Genomic DNA, 16,834 nt, shown 5'->3' on the forward strand with positions numbered 1-16,834 from the left:
ATTCCTTTTTTATTTTTATTTTTAAAGAGAATTTACTAGTTTAATTTATCTGTCTTCCCTGTAAGAATGTACCCTTCTGAAGGCAGGAACAGAATCTGTCTCATTTATTCTGTACTACCCCAGGGACTAGCACAGAGTAGATGCTTCATAAATCCTCTGTTGAATGAATGAATCATTTCATAGTGAGCAATTTTGGTACAGGGCAGGCCATCAACAGGATTACTCTGATAGATGAATAAACCTGTATCTAACCTTAATCTCAGGAATTTTCTTGGTGGGTGCTTGTCTTGGCTGCTCTTGGGAAAAGGAAAATATTAAATGTTCCACATGTACGTCTTTCCTTTGCCTAGTACACTGCTGTCCACACAGAACCAACCACCCCCAACTACCAGTGCCGCCAAGCCCTTGATTCTAGGCCTGCTGCTTCTTGTTAACTGGGTGACCAAATAGCTAAGGAACTACTTTCCTGGGGGAAGTAACAGACTGGATGATGAAGCTCTGGTAGGATGAGCGGGGAACAGAGCAGCAGACCTGCCTCCAGCACCACCCATGAGCTTGACTCAGAGATCTAGTCCAAGCCTGTGCCAACAAGTGAGCAATCTTCTGTGGTCTCACTTTTGGACTTCTGTCCATTAACTTTGCTTCTAAGGCCACATAACTTTTCAAAGTTTTTTTTAAAAAATTCATAACTCGGAGACACTTTTAGGCATAAGTGTTTTGGGTAAAGGACTGTAAAGAATTGCAGACTTGTAATAACTAACTCAGGATTGTTAGGAGGATTAAATGAAGTAAAAAAAAAAAAAATTTTTTTTTTTTTTTAAGTACCACATATAAAATGTTTAGTATAATGCCTAGCTATGATGGTTAAGATTGTGTGTCAACTTGGCTGGGCCATAACTCTTAGTGTTTATATGTGATCACCTGGATAATGGGATCTGCTGTGAGTAGCCAATCAGTCAAAAGGGAGTTTCCTTGGGCATGGGGCCTGCGTCCAAATGTAAGTGGACGTTCTGGCTTTTGCCTGCTCTGGATCTTGCAGCTGCCTCCTGTTTGGCTGACCTCCAGTTCTTGGGGACTTGAGCTATCAGCTTATCTGCTGATCATGGGACTCATTAGCCTGTGAGCAAGAGCCCTGCTCTCTGACCTGCCAATCTTGGGTTTGCTAGGCCCTGCAGCTACATGAATCAGGAGAAGCCTCTATTCTGATCCACTGACTTGGAACGTTCCAGCCTCTACAATCCCGTGAGCTATTTTCCTGATATAAATCTCTCTCTCTATGTATTTATACGTTTTACCAGTTTTGCTTCCCTAGAGAACCTAGCCTAAGACACTAGTACAAGAGAGTCCTCACATAATGTTAGCTTTTAGAAAAAAAATCTTGAATGGCAACGAGCTGGCTGGCAGCAGGAATCAGGACTTAGCACTGAGGAACCAGGCTGGATAGAAGGCAAGGGTGGCACCCTGTGACCAATGTGGTAGAGAGATATACAGTCCTTTGTGGCTGTTCCCAGTATAAAAAACACCAAACCCACTGCCATCGGTTCAGACTCATATCGATCCTATAGGACAGAGTAGAACTGCCCTATAGGGTTTGCAAGAGTGGCTTGTGGATTTAAACTGTCAATCTTCTGATTAGAAGCTGAGCTCTTAACTACTGTGCCACCAGGGTATCCCCAGTATAAATCAATACAATTTTTGTCAGCCTCCTTGGGAATGTCTGGTGTTGGGGAGTTCTGCCAAAGTACCTGAGTTTCAATGTAGCCTAGAATGCTCATGGGTAGGAAACAGGGATTTAGTGTGAAAGGAACTGGACTTAGGCCTGCTGAACTGTACTGATATGCAATTGTTGTTTAAGGACAAATATCATAGGAGGACTACTTGGGGTACACATTTTTTTTTAAACCAAGAGGAAATCCTTTCTTATTTCTAGTTGTATTCCTACCTCCTTTCTCAAAGTTTTATTCTAGGAGCTGACCTATTATATTTGTTGAGGGAGTCGAAGTTTATCTGAGGTAGGAACAGTAGATGAGCTACATATAAATGACATGAGAGGGAAGGGCATCATGACAAAGCCTTAGTGGGATTTAACAGTTGGGACTGAACATTTATCTAGTTTGAAGGTGACCAATCAGTGTGTCCACAATTCAGCCCCAGGTGCCAATTTCCCCTAGAGAACTTTGAGCATCAAGGCAGTAAATGTAGGCTTGGAGCTAAGCTTGGAGAAGTAAGCTTCCTCAGATGGTGCTAATTAACATCGTACCACACTCTCCACACCTGTCTTCATTAATTATTCCGAGAAAAATCTGAGATACGTAAAAAGCAATATTAACAACTAATTAATGTCCTTCAAACCTAGCCTATACTGTTAGTAAAGATTTTAACATATAAACCAAGAAACATATGGGATTCTTTGTTCTCAATAATACAATAATTTAACTTGAACTCTTTATTTAGTAATATGTTGCTGTAATGACAAAGTTTCTGTGTCCTTTTAGTTATGACTGTTACTAAGATACAAAGACTCACAGTATATAAAAAAAGGCCCAAATTGGGCACACACAAGGTAAACATGTGATGACATAAAGTAACCCGTTATACGTCAGTTCCTTCTCTTCATAGTTTCTCATGTGAATGTCCAAAGACAACTTTGCAAGCTGTTTGCAATAGCCAGGTGTTAAGCAATATCTTCATCATTGCAGCAATATGTAGTTTTCAGGGGGACAGACCTTGTGTTGAGTGATTGAATCTAGGAGAAAAGAAAAGCAGCTTCGCGTTTATAATGGTCAGCCACATAAAAAATAATATTTTAAAATATAAAGAATATTTTAAAATATACATATTTTAAAATATAAAGAATATTTTAAAATATACACAGAATCATATTTAAAAAATCTTAAATGGTGTAGAGCCGCACTATCTGCATGGCCATATAGCTTATGTAGCTATTTAAGTGAAAATTAATCAAAGTAAAAGAATATAAAAAATTTAGCAACATTTAAAGTGCTCAATAGCCACATACTCTATTAGATACAGTACACAGAGAACATTCTTTTCACTGCAGAAAATTCTGTCAGACAGAGTAGAGAGTCTGCCGGTCTATGACACAGAACTGAATTCTAACCTCAGTAAGCTATCTCAGATGCTCTTTGGCGCAAGGCTACAAAAGGAGCCCTGGTAGCACAAATGGTTAAATGCTCAGCTGCTAAACAAAAGGTTGGTGGTTTGAACCCAGCTAGTGGTTCTGCAGGAGAAAGGCTTCGTGGTGGTATGCTTCCATAAAGGCTACAGCCAAGGACACCCTGTGGAGCAGTTCTGTTACCTGGGGCCACTATGAATTAAAACGCACCCTATGGCACTCAACAACAACAGTGCAAAACTGCATATAAATATATAAATTAATGTCAATTAGGACAACTAACTGAGTTCTAGGCCATGCCATCCTACCTACCTCGCTAAGTATTTTATTTGGAGTACAAAGCTGATAAACAGATTTTCTGAAACACCGTTTCTTCATATTTCAATTGAAGAAGTTGGACTGATGAACTCTAAAGTCCTGCCAGTTTAAAACTCTATCATTTTATAAAAATTATAGGGAGTGGCACCTGGTTCCGTATAGCAGGCTACATTAGGACAGCTGCACTGGGCAACTGGCTGGAAACAACTCCTTTAATCTTTCAATAATACTGGGAAACTTCACTGCTCCAAATCCTAATTGTACTTTTAAAATGAAAAAGGATGTAATGGATCCTCACATTGATTGTGAAATTAAATACAATTTTCAGAGGGGGATGGACAATTAGACTAGAAGGACCTTAGGAAATCACAATGACAAAGTGATGGAGAACTGAAACCTATGATACTCCAGAGGTACAAAGAAGGAAAATGAGTTTATTCCGTGAATATGGAAAGAAATGGAAGAAAAATTTGCTCCTTTGACTTGTAGCTTAAGAAGCCTGTTGCTGTCAAGTCGATTTCGATTCATAGAGACTCTATAGGACAGAGGAGAACGGTCCCATAGAGTTTTGAAGGCTGTAATCTTTACGAAAGCAGGCTGTCACATTTTTCTCCTGAGTGGCTGGTGGATTCCAACTGCTAACTTTTTGGTTAGCAGCCAACAGCTTAAACCCTGCATCACCAGGGCTCCTTCTTATTTTTGTTAGGTGCCATCAAGTCAGTTACAACTCATTGCCACCCTATGTACAACAAAACAAAACACTGCTGGGTCCTGTGCCATCCCCACAATCGTTGTTACGCTTAAGACCACTGTTGTAGCCGCTGCGTCAATCCCTCTCATGGAGGGTCTTCCTCTTGTTTGCTCATCCTCTACCAAGCAACCAGGGCTCCTTAGCTTAAGATAAAAAACACCAAACTAAACCCATTGCCGTCGAGTTGATTCTGACTCACAGCGAGGCTATAGGACAGAGTAGAACTGCCCCAGAGAGTTTCCAAGGAGGATGTGAGCTGGTGAATTCAAGCTGCTGACCTTTTGGTTAGCAGCCAAGCTCTTAACCACTGCGCCAACTTAACTTTAGCCTTTCCAGTACCAAAGCACTTCCACACACAAAGTCTGAACTGTAAAGTAAAAGACTTTCGGTTGAATTTCAGAAGGGAAGAAGACTAACATTTCTCAACCTCTTATTAGGACTTGGCGCATCACATCTCTTGACAACATAGTGAAGTCGGTATTATTTCCATTTTACAGTTGAAGTGTGTTCAGAAAGACTAAGGTATTTCTCCAAATTGCACTGCTGCGTGACAGAGATGAGATTCAGCTTCATTTTGTCTGATGCCAGGGTTCATGCTGTTTCCATTCCACATGCTACCTGGGTTAGATTATTTCTATTTATCAGAAGGTGGAAAAAATCGATGTGTATAAAGCTGACCATGGCCACTTAAGCTACCTTTAGGTTTGAAAAAGCTCAGATTAGTAGAGGCCAGACCAAATTCATTTTCTGCTCAACTTCATATTTTAAGACTGGAAAAATATATAGAACAAGGAACACATACATACCCTTCACCTAAATTCAGCCAACTGTTAAACTTTGCCACAATTGCTTTCTTTCTCTCTTCATATAGATATAGATACACACACACATACATGTGTGTCCAGGCACACTCACACTTATTTTTGGATGCACCATCTGAGAGTTAGCTGTAGATATTCTAACACTTTATCCTAGCACACTTCAGCATGTACATCTAAAACTTACCCTATTGCTTCCAGTAATGTTCTTTATCGTTCTACTCCACAGAAATCATGGAAGTTAATCAATGCATGACTGTATATATATTTGTTGTTATTAGGCACCATCGAGTCATTTCCAACTCAGTGACCCTATGTACAACACAATGAAACACTGCCCAGTCCTACAGCATCCTCACAATCGTTGCTAGGTTTGAGCCCATTGTTGCAGCCACTGTGTCAATTCATCTCGTTGAGGGTCTTCCTCTTTTTCACTGACTCACTACCAAGCATGATGTTCTACTCCAGGGTTTGGTCCCTCCTGATCACATGTCCAAAGTACATGAGACAAAATCTCGCCATTTTTTTCACTTCTAAGGAGCTTTCTGCCTGTACTTTTTCCAAGACAGATTTGTTCATTCTTCTGGTAGTCCATGGTATATTCAATATTCCTCACCAACACCATAATTCAAAGGCATCAATTTTCTTTGGCGTCCTTATTCATTGTCCAGCTTTTGAATGCATATGAAGCAATTGAAAATACCATGGCTTGAGTCAGGCACACCTCAGTCCTCAAAGCGACATCTTTGCTTTTTAACATTTTAAAGATTTGCCCAATGCAATACATTGATTACTTGACTGCTGCTGCTTCCATGGGCTTTGATTGTGGATCCAAGTAAAATGCAATCCTTGACAACTTCAATCTTTTCTCTGTTTATCATTATGTTGCTTACTGGTCCAGTTGTGAGGACTTTTGTTTTCTTTATGTTGAATTGTAATCCATACTGAAGGCTGTGGTCTTTGATCTTCATCAGTAAGTGCTTCAAGTCCTCTTCACTTTTAGCAAATAAGGTTGTGTTATCTGCATATCTCAGACTGTTAATGAGTCTTCCTCCAATCCTGATGCCACATTCTTCTTCATATAGTCCAGCTTCTCAGATTATTTGCTCAGCATACAGACTGAAATAAGTATGGTGAAAGGATACAACCCTGACACACACCCTTCCAGAGTTTAAACCACATAGTATCCCCTTGTTCTGTTCAAAAGACTGCCTCTTAGTCTGTGTACAGGTTCCTCATGAGCACAATTAAATGTTCTGGAATTCCCATTCTTCATAATGTTATTCATAATTTGTTATGAAAGTCTTCGCACAGTCAATAGAACACAGGTAAACATTTTTCTGGTATTCCTGCTTTTAGCCAAAATGTATCTGACATCAGCACGATATCCCTCATTCCATGTCCTCTTGAATCCAGCTTCAATTTCTGGTAGTTCCCAACTGATAAACTGCTGCAATCGTTTCTGAATGATCTTCAGCAAAATTTTAGTTGCCTGTGATATTAACAATATTGTTCAATGATTTCTGCATTCCGTTGGATCATTTTTGTTTGGAATGGGCATAAATATGGATCTCTTCCAGTCATTTGCCCAAGTAGCAGTTTACCAAATTTCTTGACGTAGATGAGTGCATGCTTCCAGCACCGCATCCGTTTGGTGAAATATCTCAATTGGTATTCTGTCAATTCCTGGAGCCTTGTTTTTTCACAACGCCTTCATTGCAGCTTGGACTTCTTCCTTTAATAGCATTGGTTCTTGATCACATGTTACCTCCTGAAACGGTTAAATGTCAACCAATTCTTTTTGGTACAGTAACCCTGTGTAATACTTCCATCTTCTTTTTACGTTTCTTGCGTTGTTCAGTATTTTGGTCATATTATCCTTCAATATTGCAAGTAGAGGTTTCAATTATTTCTTTAGTTCAGCTTGAGAAATGCTGAGCATATTCTTCCCTTTTGCTTTTCTAACTCCAAGTCTTTGCATGTTTCATTATAATACTTGACTTTGTCTAATCAAGCTGTCCTTTGAAATCTTCTGTTCAGCTCTTTTACTTCACTGTTTTTTCCCTTTCACTTTAGCTACTCTATGATTGAGGGCAAATTTCAGTGTCTCTTCTGACATCTGTTCTGTTCTTTTCTTTCTTTCTTGTCTTTTTAATGACCTTTTGCTTTCTTCATGTATGACCTCTTTGATATCATTTCACAATACAACTAGTCTGGTGTTTGGTCATTGGTGTTCCATGCATCAAATCTATTCTTGAGATGGTCTCTAAATTCAGGTGGGATATACTCAAGGTCATACTTTGGCTCTTGTGGACTTGTTCTAATTTTCTTCAGCTTCAACTTTAACTTGCATATGAGCAATTGATGGTTGGTTCCACAGTCAGCCCCTGGCCTTGTTCTAATTCATGATATTGAGCTTCTCCATCATCTTTTTCCACAGGTGTAGTCAACTTGATTGCTGTGTATTCCATGTGGCCAGCTCTATATGTATAGTCGCCATTTATGTCGTTGAAAAAAGGTAATTGCAGTGAATAAGCTGTTAGTCTTGCAAAATTCTATCATGTGACCTCTGGCATGTTTTCTGTCACCAAGGCCATGTTTTCCAACTACCGATCCTTCTTTGTTTCCAACTTTCACATTCCAATCACCAATAATCATTAATGCATCTTGACTGCATGTTTGAACAATTTCAAACTGCAGAAGTTGGTGAAAAATCTTCAATTTCCTTGTCTTTGGCATTAATAGCTGGTGTGTAAATTTGAATAATAGTCATATTAACCGGCCTTCCTTGTACGTGCATTGATATTATCACTGACAGCGTTGTACTTCAGGTAGATCTTGAAATGTTCTTTTTGACAATAAATGTGATGCCATTTCTCTTGAATTTGTCATTCCCGGCATAGTAGACTATAGAATTTTTCAATTCCTAATGGCCAATACCATTCCAGCTCACTAAAATCTAGGATATTGATCTTCAAGCATTCTATTTCATTTTTGACGACTTCCAATTTTCCTAGATTCATACTTTGTACATTCCAGGTTCTGATTGTTAATGGATGTTTGCAGCTGTTTCTTCTGATTTTGAGTCATGCCACATCAGCAAATGAAGGTCCTGAAAGCTTTACTCCATCCATGTCATTAAGGTCAACTCTACTTTGAGGAGGCAGCTTTACCCCAGTTATATTTTGAGTGCTTTCCATTCTGAGGGGCTTGTTTTCTGGCACTATGTCAGGCAGTGTTCAGCTACAATTCATAAGGTTTTCACTGGCCAATAATTTTAGAAGTAGATCGCCAGATCCTTCTTCTTAGTCTGGAAGCTCTACTGAAACCTGCCCTCCATGGGTGACCCTGTTGCTTTTGACATACCGGTGGCTTATCTTCCAGCACCACAGCAACACAAAAGCCACCACAGTATGACAAAATGACAGATGAATGGTGGACAATGGAATATTACTCAGCCATAAAAGGAAATGAAGTCCTGATAAATACTAAAAAAAAGTCCTGATAAATACTACAACATGGATAAATCTTGAAAACATTACACTTAGTGAAAAAAGTCAGTCCCCAAAGAATATTTTCTTATTCCACTTATATGGGATAGCTAAATGTATTAGACCAAAATTTATTAGTAGATACCATGGGTGGGAGGAAGGGGGAGGGGAACTCTTAGCTTAGAGGGCACCGAGTTTCTGTTGTTGGTAGTGGATAATTTGGAAATGGATAGTGGTGATGGTTGTACAACACGACGAATGTAACCAATGTCACTGAATTGTACATGTAAAAAAATGCTAAATTGGCAAATGTTTCATTATATATATTTCTACCATAATAAAACAATTAAAAAGGTTAAAACCTCTGCAGTGCAAAAGACAGCATAAACAAATTTAAAGAGGCAGATTAAGAAAAATTTATAACAAAAGGATTAGAGCCTGTATCGTATAAGTACTGTTATAAAACAAGGTAAAAAAAGAGAAAAAACCCAATTTGAAAATGGACAAGGGGTATGGATAGGTAACTTATGAAATATAAATAAACCCCCCTCAATGATATTTATACTCATTAGTAACCAGAGGAATGCAAATTAAATAGAGATCTATTTTTTCCTAAATTTTGTTCTTATTGTTGCGTATATACACAGCAAAATATACAGCACTCAACAGTCTCTATATGTACAATTTAGTGACACTGATTACATTCTTCAAGTTGTACAAACATTCTCACTCTCCTTTTCTGAGCTGTTCCTCCCTCATTAACATAACAGTTCCTATCTAATTTTTTGAGTTGTTGTCAACTGGATCCTATGGAGATAGTTCTTAAAAGAGCATAACACTCAAGGCAGCCCTTTTTTTAACTAGTTAAGCTAAACTATTGTTTGGTTTTAAGATGACTTCAGGGGATATTTTTGGTTAAAGGTATAAAGCTTATATTAGGGCAATAGTTTCAAAGGTTTATCTCCTCCATGGCTCCAGAAAGTCTAGAGTCCATGACAATTTGAAATTCTGTTCTGCGTTTTCCCTCTTTTGATCAGTATTCTTCTATGAAATCTTTGATCAAAATGTTCAGTAATGGTAGCCGGGCACCATTCAGTTCTTCTGGACTCATGGCAAAGGAGGCAGTTGTTCATGGAGGCAATTAGCCACATTCCATATCCTCCTCCTGTTCCTGACTCTTCTTCTGTTGCTCCAGGTGAACAGAGATCAATTTTTGTACCTTGGATGGCTGATTTCAAGCTTTTAAGACCTTCGGAACTACACGATGAACTAGGAGGCAGAACAGAAGCACTAAACACGTTCTTAGGCCAATTAACTGGGATGTTCCATGAAACCATGACCCCAAACCTCCAAACCAAGGAACCAAATTCCATGAAGTGTTTGGCTGTACATAAGCAGCCTCAGCAGGTAGTCTTTCTTTTTTGTCATTGTTGTAAATATATTTATCACACCCAGTATCACACAACTTTTGCCAATTCAACTTTATGGAGGAATACAGCTTATTGACAGCAATTACAATTGGCTGCACAACCCTACCCTTAATCAACGTGATGTTTCCCTAACCATTAATGCCCCCTTTCCCCTTCCTTTCTGCACTTGGTAACCACTGATAAACTTTAATCTTTATATATTTGTCTGTGGTTGTCTTTTTATATAAGTGAGGTCGTATTTGTCCTTTTGTGATTGGCTTATTTCACTCAGCCTGAATGTCTTCTAGCTCCATCCATACTGTAAGTGTGTATGAAGACTTCATTTCTCCTACTAGCTGAGTAACATTCTGTTGTATGTATCACTTGTGGTTTATCCATTCAACTGCTGATGGACATTTAAGTTGTTCCCACTTTTTGGCTATTGTGAATACTGCTGCAATGAACACTGGTGTACAAGCCCCTTTTTGAGTCTCTGCTTTCAAGTTTTGGGTATATACCTAAGAGTGGAATTTCTGGGTCATATGGTAGTTGTATTTTTAGTTTTTTGAGGAACTGCCACATTGTTTTCCACAATGGCTGCACCATTTTGCATTCCCACCAGCAGTAGGCAAGGGTTCCAATTTCCCCACATCCTTGCCAACATTTGTTATTTTCTTTTTTTATCTTAGCCATCCCAGTGGGAGTAAAATGGTATCTCATTGTGGTTTTGATTTGAATCTCTGTTCAAGTCCTTTGCTCATTTTATGACTAAGTTATTTGTGTCCTTGTTGTGAAGTTACATATATATATTTTGGTTATTGAATTCTTATCAAATACATAGTTTCTGAAGATATTCTCCCAGCCATTAGCTTGTCTTTTCATTTTTTTGGTGAAGTCTTTTGATGAACAAAATTTTTAATTTTTATGAGGTCTCATGTATTTATTTTGTCTTTTGCTGTTTGTGCTTTTGTTATTATATTAGATAATCCATTTTTGAAAACTCGGCCTGACAGCATTGCCCCTGCTTGTTCTTCTATAAATTTCATGGTTTTAACTTGGACATTTAGGTCCTTAATCCATTTTGAATTTTTTTTTGTGTGTATGGTGTGAGGCAAGAATCCTGTTTCATTATTCTGCCTGTGGAAATCCAATTTTCCCAGCACCATTTATCGAAGAGACTGTACTTTCCCCACCAAATGGACTTAACACCCTTGTAAAAAAAATCTGTTGACCATAGATATGTAGTGTTCTCTTTTTCTCTCTTTTTTACCTCATCAGATCACCAAACATAAAAATAAAAAAAAAAATGGATAATATCCAGATTGGTGAGGGTGTGGGGAAGTAGGAATATTCATGTAGTGTCATTAAAAGTATAAATGGGTGAAGCCTGATGTACACATACTCTTGGATACAGCAATTCTACTTCATGAATCTATTTTATAAAAATACTCGTATTCCCAGGATTAAAAAATTAGTCCAGAATAATTACAGCTCAAGACAATGTCTTAAATTCAAATTATTCCAATTTGAATGAACACATGTGCACACATACATATACACGTGGAGTTTATAATAGCAGGAAAAAAAAAAACCCTAAAATCTCCAATAATAGGGAGTATGTAAATAAATTATAGTACCTTCCATGGTTAAAAAGAATGAAGTAGATGTATGTGTCAAAGTGGAAAAATCTTTTACAAACAGAGTTAAATAAAAACTCTTGAAACAATATATTATCCTCCCTTATACAGACATGCATCCCTAAACCATACATACATAAATTTATTTTTACATAAATATATTTTTTAAGTCTATAGTTACTTTAAGGAAGGGTATAAGATTGGGGGATGAAATAAAGGACTTTAATATTTTACTCTATGTATTTTTCTATTGCTTGAATTCCTTTGACCATGAAATCAAGGATCTCTCTCGTTTTTTGTGGTGGTTGAGGAAAAAAAAAAGGCTGACTAGATTAAGTATTACTTTTTAAGTTTATATAAAATAAAAGCCTAGAAGTAACCCCAAATCCAGTCTGCAGACTGTGTCTCACGCCTTGCCTGGTCTCACGCCTTGCCTGGTCTGCCCCTCTACAACCAACTGCCTAAGGCGGCATTTCCTATCACTCTGAGAGACTGTACTGTGGTACTCACAATGCTGTAAGTACACGTAGTAACCAAACTAGGGAGTTAGCACAAAAGAGCATTTTATTGCTGAATGATGGCTACGTGCCAGGATCGCCATGCCCAGGGATCCCCTCGCAGCTTCAAATTCCCAACTGTAAACACACACATGAAAAATGACTTCTATCCAAGTTCATTTGGCATCTGAGGATAACCACATCCAGAAATTCCAATGTCACATCACATGAATAATCCTTAAACACTCAATAAAACGTGACCATATGATAGATGTTAGAGTAATGCCAGTGGCTAGTCCACGGAAAGAGACACAAACAGTAAACTGAACGGCACATGAACAGCTCTCATGAAATTTAAAGTTAAAAAAGAGGTTGCTTTTATTTTTTTGGGGTTTTTGTTTTAAATATTATTTAGCAGGTCTTGCCACACATTTATGCAAAAGTTAAAGTTAACTAATCTTTCTGTGTGGTCTTATATCCTACGGTTAAGATAACGAATCAACATGTTGCCAACATTCATTTTTTTATAGTATGGTGGGCAAGTCAGTTTATTTAACTAAATTTCCAATTGTTAACAGTCAAATGTGGCTAATGATGGGGTGTGCAGAGTCCAGAACACTCAGGGCCCTACTGTAAGTTTTATCTTAGCTTATTAATACAAGCTAAGAATTTTAGGGCTGGAAGAAACATCACTGACCATCTAGTCAGATTCCATTCAGTTAAGAAATTGCCTCTAATGCAGAATGAGGGTTGCCCAGTCTCTGGGAATACTAATGATGGGGTGTTGACTGCTTAAGGCACCTCTTAGAGGTTAGCACGTTACTAATGTTCACAAAGTCCTTTCTCAAAATGAGCTCAGAGGTGCCGTACTATATAATTACATTCGCTGATCTTACTTCCTTCTGGAACCATATAGAACAAGTGTCTCCCTCTTTTGCATGGCAGTCCCATAGACTTCTCGTTTATGGACTAAATAAACTACCATCCCTTCAGTATTTCTTTTCCTGGTTTCCAGAAATGTCTCCACTCTTCCAATTGCTCGGGACTCAAATCTGGGTGTCATCTTTGATTCTTCTCCTTCCCTAACACACAAGATCTAATTTATCAGCAAGTTCAGTTGCTCTAATTATATTTAGAATCTGACAACTTCATACCACATTCATCATACTATCCTAGCCACCATCATTTACCATCTGAACCTCTGGGTGCTCCAAGCTCACACGGTACCAAGAGCACCTTCAAAGCCCACCAGAGATGTCCACCGGCAATGGGCCCAGCCCTCCTGGTAGCACCAGAAAGTGAGAGGCACTTTTATAGCCACATATTGTCACTAGTCCTCTCCAGGTCATAGAGAAACGAGCCCCAAGTGGTCAAAAATGACTTGTTTTCTTTCCTTTCTAGTGCCTAGAATATGCTTGGCACATAGTAAGTGCTCGATAAATACATATTAAGTAAATGAATTAATGACCTGATCAATGTAGTATGTTGGAAGGAAACAGCTTGGTCTAATAATATAATAGTTCTCAACATTTTATTTTCTGCTCTGCATTTGAATGGAGACACTTGCATATCTGACACTTGCCCAAGGTTACACCCAGAAATTGGGCTGTTCTCACAGACAAGACAGTCTATGGTTTGTGTGTGATTCCTTAGAACACCAATGTTAGCTTCCCATCCAAGAAATCTGAGTAAGACTGATAGGGCTATCCTTGAACCCACTATTGTTTACTATTTGTTCTTTGCATTTTATAATTATTTATTACTAGGCATAGGAATGCTACTGATTTTATTAAGTGCTCTTATAAAGAGGAATCTTGCTGAACTCCCTCATTAGTTAAAATAGTTTCTTGACTCCTGTGGATTTTTCTATGTAGACAATTGTATCATATGCAAATAAGGGTAGTTTTGTCCCTTTGTTTATGATTCTTTTATTTTTCGTTTTATTGCCTTGGCCAGAAACCCTAGAATACTAATGAACCATAAGTGTGACAGCAGCCATGTGCACCTTGTACCCGACTTAAAATTTAGAAAGTGAGACTTTCACTGTTAATTATAGTATTTGCTTAAGCTTTTTATAGATGCTCTTCATCAAGTTAAGGAAGTTCCCTCTATTCCTAGTTTATGAAGAGTTTTTATCATGAATGTATATTTAATTTTCTCAAATGCTTTTAACATCTACTGAGAAAATGAATTAGAAAAAAAGATTTGCCGCTATTTATCGTTACATTCTTAGTTAAACCCTAACTCGGTTATGATTTTTTTAAACATACTGCTGAATTTTATTTGCTAATATTTTATTTTAGATTTTTACATGCATGTTCACAAGTGAGTCATATATAAATTTTTATGTTGTACTAGGTAAAGTTCGTGCTAACCCAAAGCCTTGTAAAATGAGGTGAAGAGCTTCCCTCATTGTTTTTCTCTGCAATAATTTGTAATGCTTGATAAAACTTACTTCAAAAACTATCTAGTCTTTTTCGATGGGTTGTGTCATAGTTATCTGGTGCTGCTATACAGAAATACCACAAGTGGATGCCTTTAACAAAGAGAAATTTATTCTCTCACAGTCTAGGAAGCTAGAAGTCCAAATTCAGGGTGCCAGCTCCAGGGGACGGCTTTCTCTCTCTGTTCGCTCTGGAGGAAGGTCCTTGTCATCAATCTTCCCCTGATCTAGGAGCTTCTCAGTGCAGGGACCTCAGGTCCAAAGGAGAGCACCCCTGGTTCTCCTTGCTCAGGGTTAAAGAGGTCCCTCTGTCTCTCTGCTTGCTTCTCTCTTTTATATCTCAAAAAAGATTGATTCAAGTTACCACCTAACCTTGCAGATTGAGTCCTGCCTCATTAACGTAACTGCCTCTAATTTTCCCTCATTAACATCATAGAGGTAGGATTTATAACACATAGGAAAATCATATCAGATGGCAAAATGGTAAACAATCACACAATACTAGGAATCACAGTCTAGCCAAGTTGATACACATTTTTAGGAGACACAATTCAATCCATGACATTCTACCTTTTTGCCCCCCAAAATTCATGTCCTTGTCACATGTAAAACAATTTCACCCCATCATATCTTAACATTCCCATTACAAATGTGAAACATTACCATTATAAATGGGAGAAATTAAAGGGAAAAAAGAATAATAGGTACCAAGCAAGTCAGCACAACACATATCAGCTCTCAAGGTTTGAAAATAACCCTCTGTTCTCTGAGACCATTTTGGCAATGACCCTGCCCTCCAGACTCTAGGTATTGGCCACACTCTCTGGATTCTGAGTGGAAGCCCCTTGGTCCTGGGCTTTAGCTCTGCCTTCCAGGCCCACTGGAATGGCAACTCTGCTACCTTAAATTTGGGTGGCCCCATACCGCTGGCACTCATGAATGGCAGCTCAACATTCCAGAATTGAGTTGGTGAAGATCTGACTCTTTGAAATGAGGGGACTGTGGCCCTACCCTTAGCAACTCCAGGGGCCTTGGCTCCACACTTTGAGACCCCAGAGGTTGTGGCCCTACCCTTTGAGGCTGAGGCAGCTCTGCTTCTTGTGCTCCTTGTACCTTCAACTTCTGCTTCCTGGTTCATTGGCCTCTGAGCCCCTCAGGCCTCACCACCTGAGTCTGCCATGCCAGGACAAGTATTCCAAAGCTCTTTATCTCCACCAATAAGTGCCCAGAGGCACCCCACTCTGCCAGGAAGCCTCCTGCTCAAAGGCACTCAGCCCTCTCCCTCCGTGGGTTGGCTCCAGCACTATCTTGAGCTGGTCTCCTGGTTCTGCTGCTGCTGTTTCTCTGCTGCTGCCAGTTCTTGCCATCTGCGCCATCTCCAGTGCAACAGCTCTCTCATTTCCTTCTGAGTCCTCATCAGAATTGTCACTGCTGTCTATAATTCCACCAACAGTCTCTTCGAGGCAATGTCAGCTTTTACTATTAAGGCACTTCAAAAGTCTTCCAGCCTCTATCCACTCATAGTTTGTAAACTGCTTCCACATTTTAGATATCTGTAAGAACAGCACCCCACTCCTGGCACCAAATGTCTAGGCTGGGTTCTCTAAAAGGAGAAGCAAAACCAGTAAAGCATATATATAGAAAGGGGGTGAGGGGGAGGGGGGGAAGGGGGAAGGGAGGGGGAGAGATAGGGAGGAAGGGAGGAAGAGAGAGAAAGGGAACGGGAGGGAGAGAGAGGGGGAGAGAAAGAGGGGAGAGGGCAGGGAGGGAGATAGAGAGGGAGGGAGGAAGAGAAAGGGAGAGGAAGGGCACCGGAGGGAGAGAGGGAGGGAGGGAGGGAGGAAGACAGAGAAAGGGAACAGAAGAGAGACAGAGAGGGGGAAGGAGGGAAGGAGAGAGAGATTTATATCAAGGAAATAGCTCATGTGATTGTAGAGGTTCGAAGATCTCAAGTCCTTGGCTCAGGATAGGGGCTTCTCCTGATTTATGTAGCCACAAGGGCTGGGTAACCCAAGATTGGCAGGTCAGACAGCAGGGCTCTTGCTCATAGGCTGTGAAAATAGACCAATCCCAAAACTGGCAAACAAGATGGCAGGTAAACTGCTAGCTCAAGCCTCATGAACCGGAGGTCAGACAAACAGGATCCAGAGTGACCAAAAGCCACAAGCCTTGCCAGAAAGTCCACTCATATTCGATGCAGGCCACACACCCAAGGAAACTCCCTTTCAACTGACTGGCTACTCACAGTAGATCCCATCATGGAAGTGATCACATTATATCAGATCTCATCATGGAAGTAATCACAACATCATAGGACTGCCAACCTACATCGTG

The 16,834-nt window shown here is 39.4% G+C and overlaps 1 long non-coding RNA gene across 3 annotated transcripts in view; it reads right to left on the reverse strand.

Annotated features, from left to right (window-relative positions):
- Positions 1 to 798: 798 nt before the first annotated feature.
- LOC126087152 (uncharacterized) overlaps positions 799 to 16,834 on the reverse strand; it is a 98,823-nt gene continuing 82,787 nt past the window's right edge. For all 3 annotated transcript variants that reach the window (XR_007519663.1, XR_007519664.1, XR_007519662.1), the window contains exon 3: positions 799 to 2,746. This is a non-coding gene — a long non-coding RNA (uncharacterized LOC126087152). The remainder of the gene's footprint in view (positions 2,747 to 16,834) is intronic.

The sequence above is a fragment of the Elephas maximus genome, chromosome 12 (genome assembly GCF_024166365.1).
Source record: "Elephas maximus indicus isolate mEleMax1 chromosome 12, mEleMax1 primary haplotype, whole genome shotgun sequence".
Lineage (NCBI taxonomy): Eukaryota > Metazoa > Chordata > Mammalia > Proboscidea > Elephantidae > Elephas > Elephas maximus.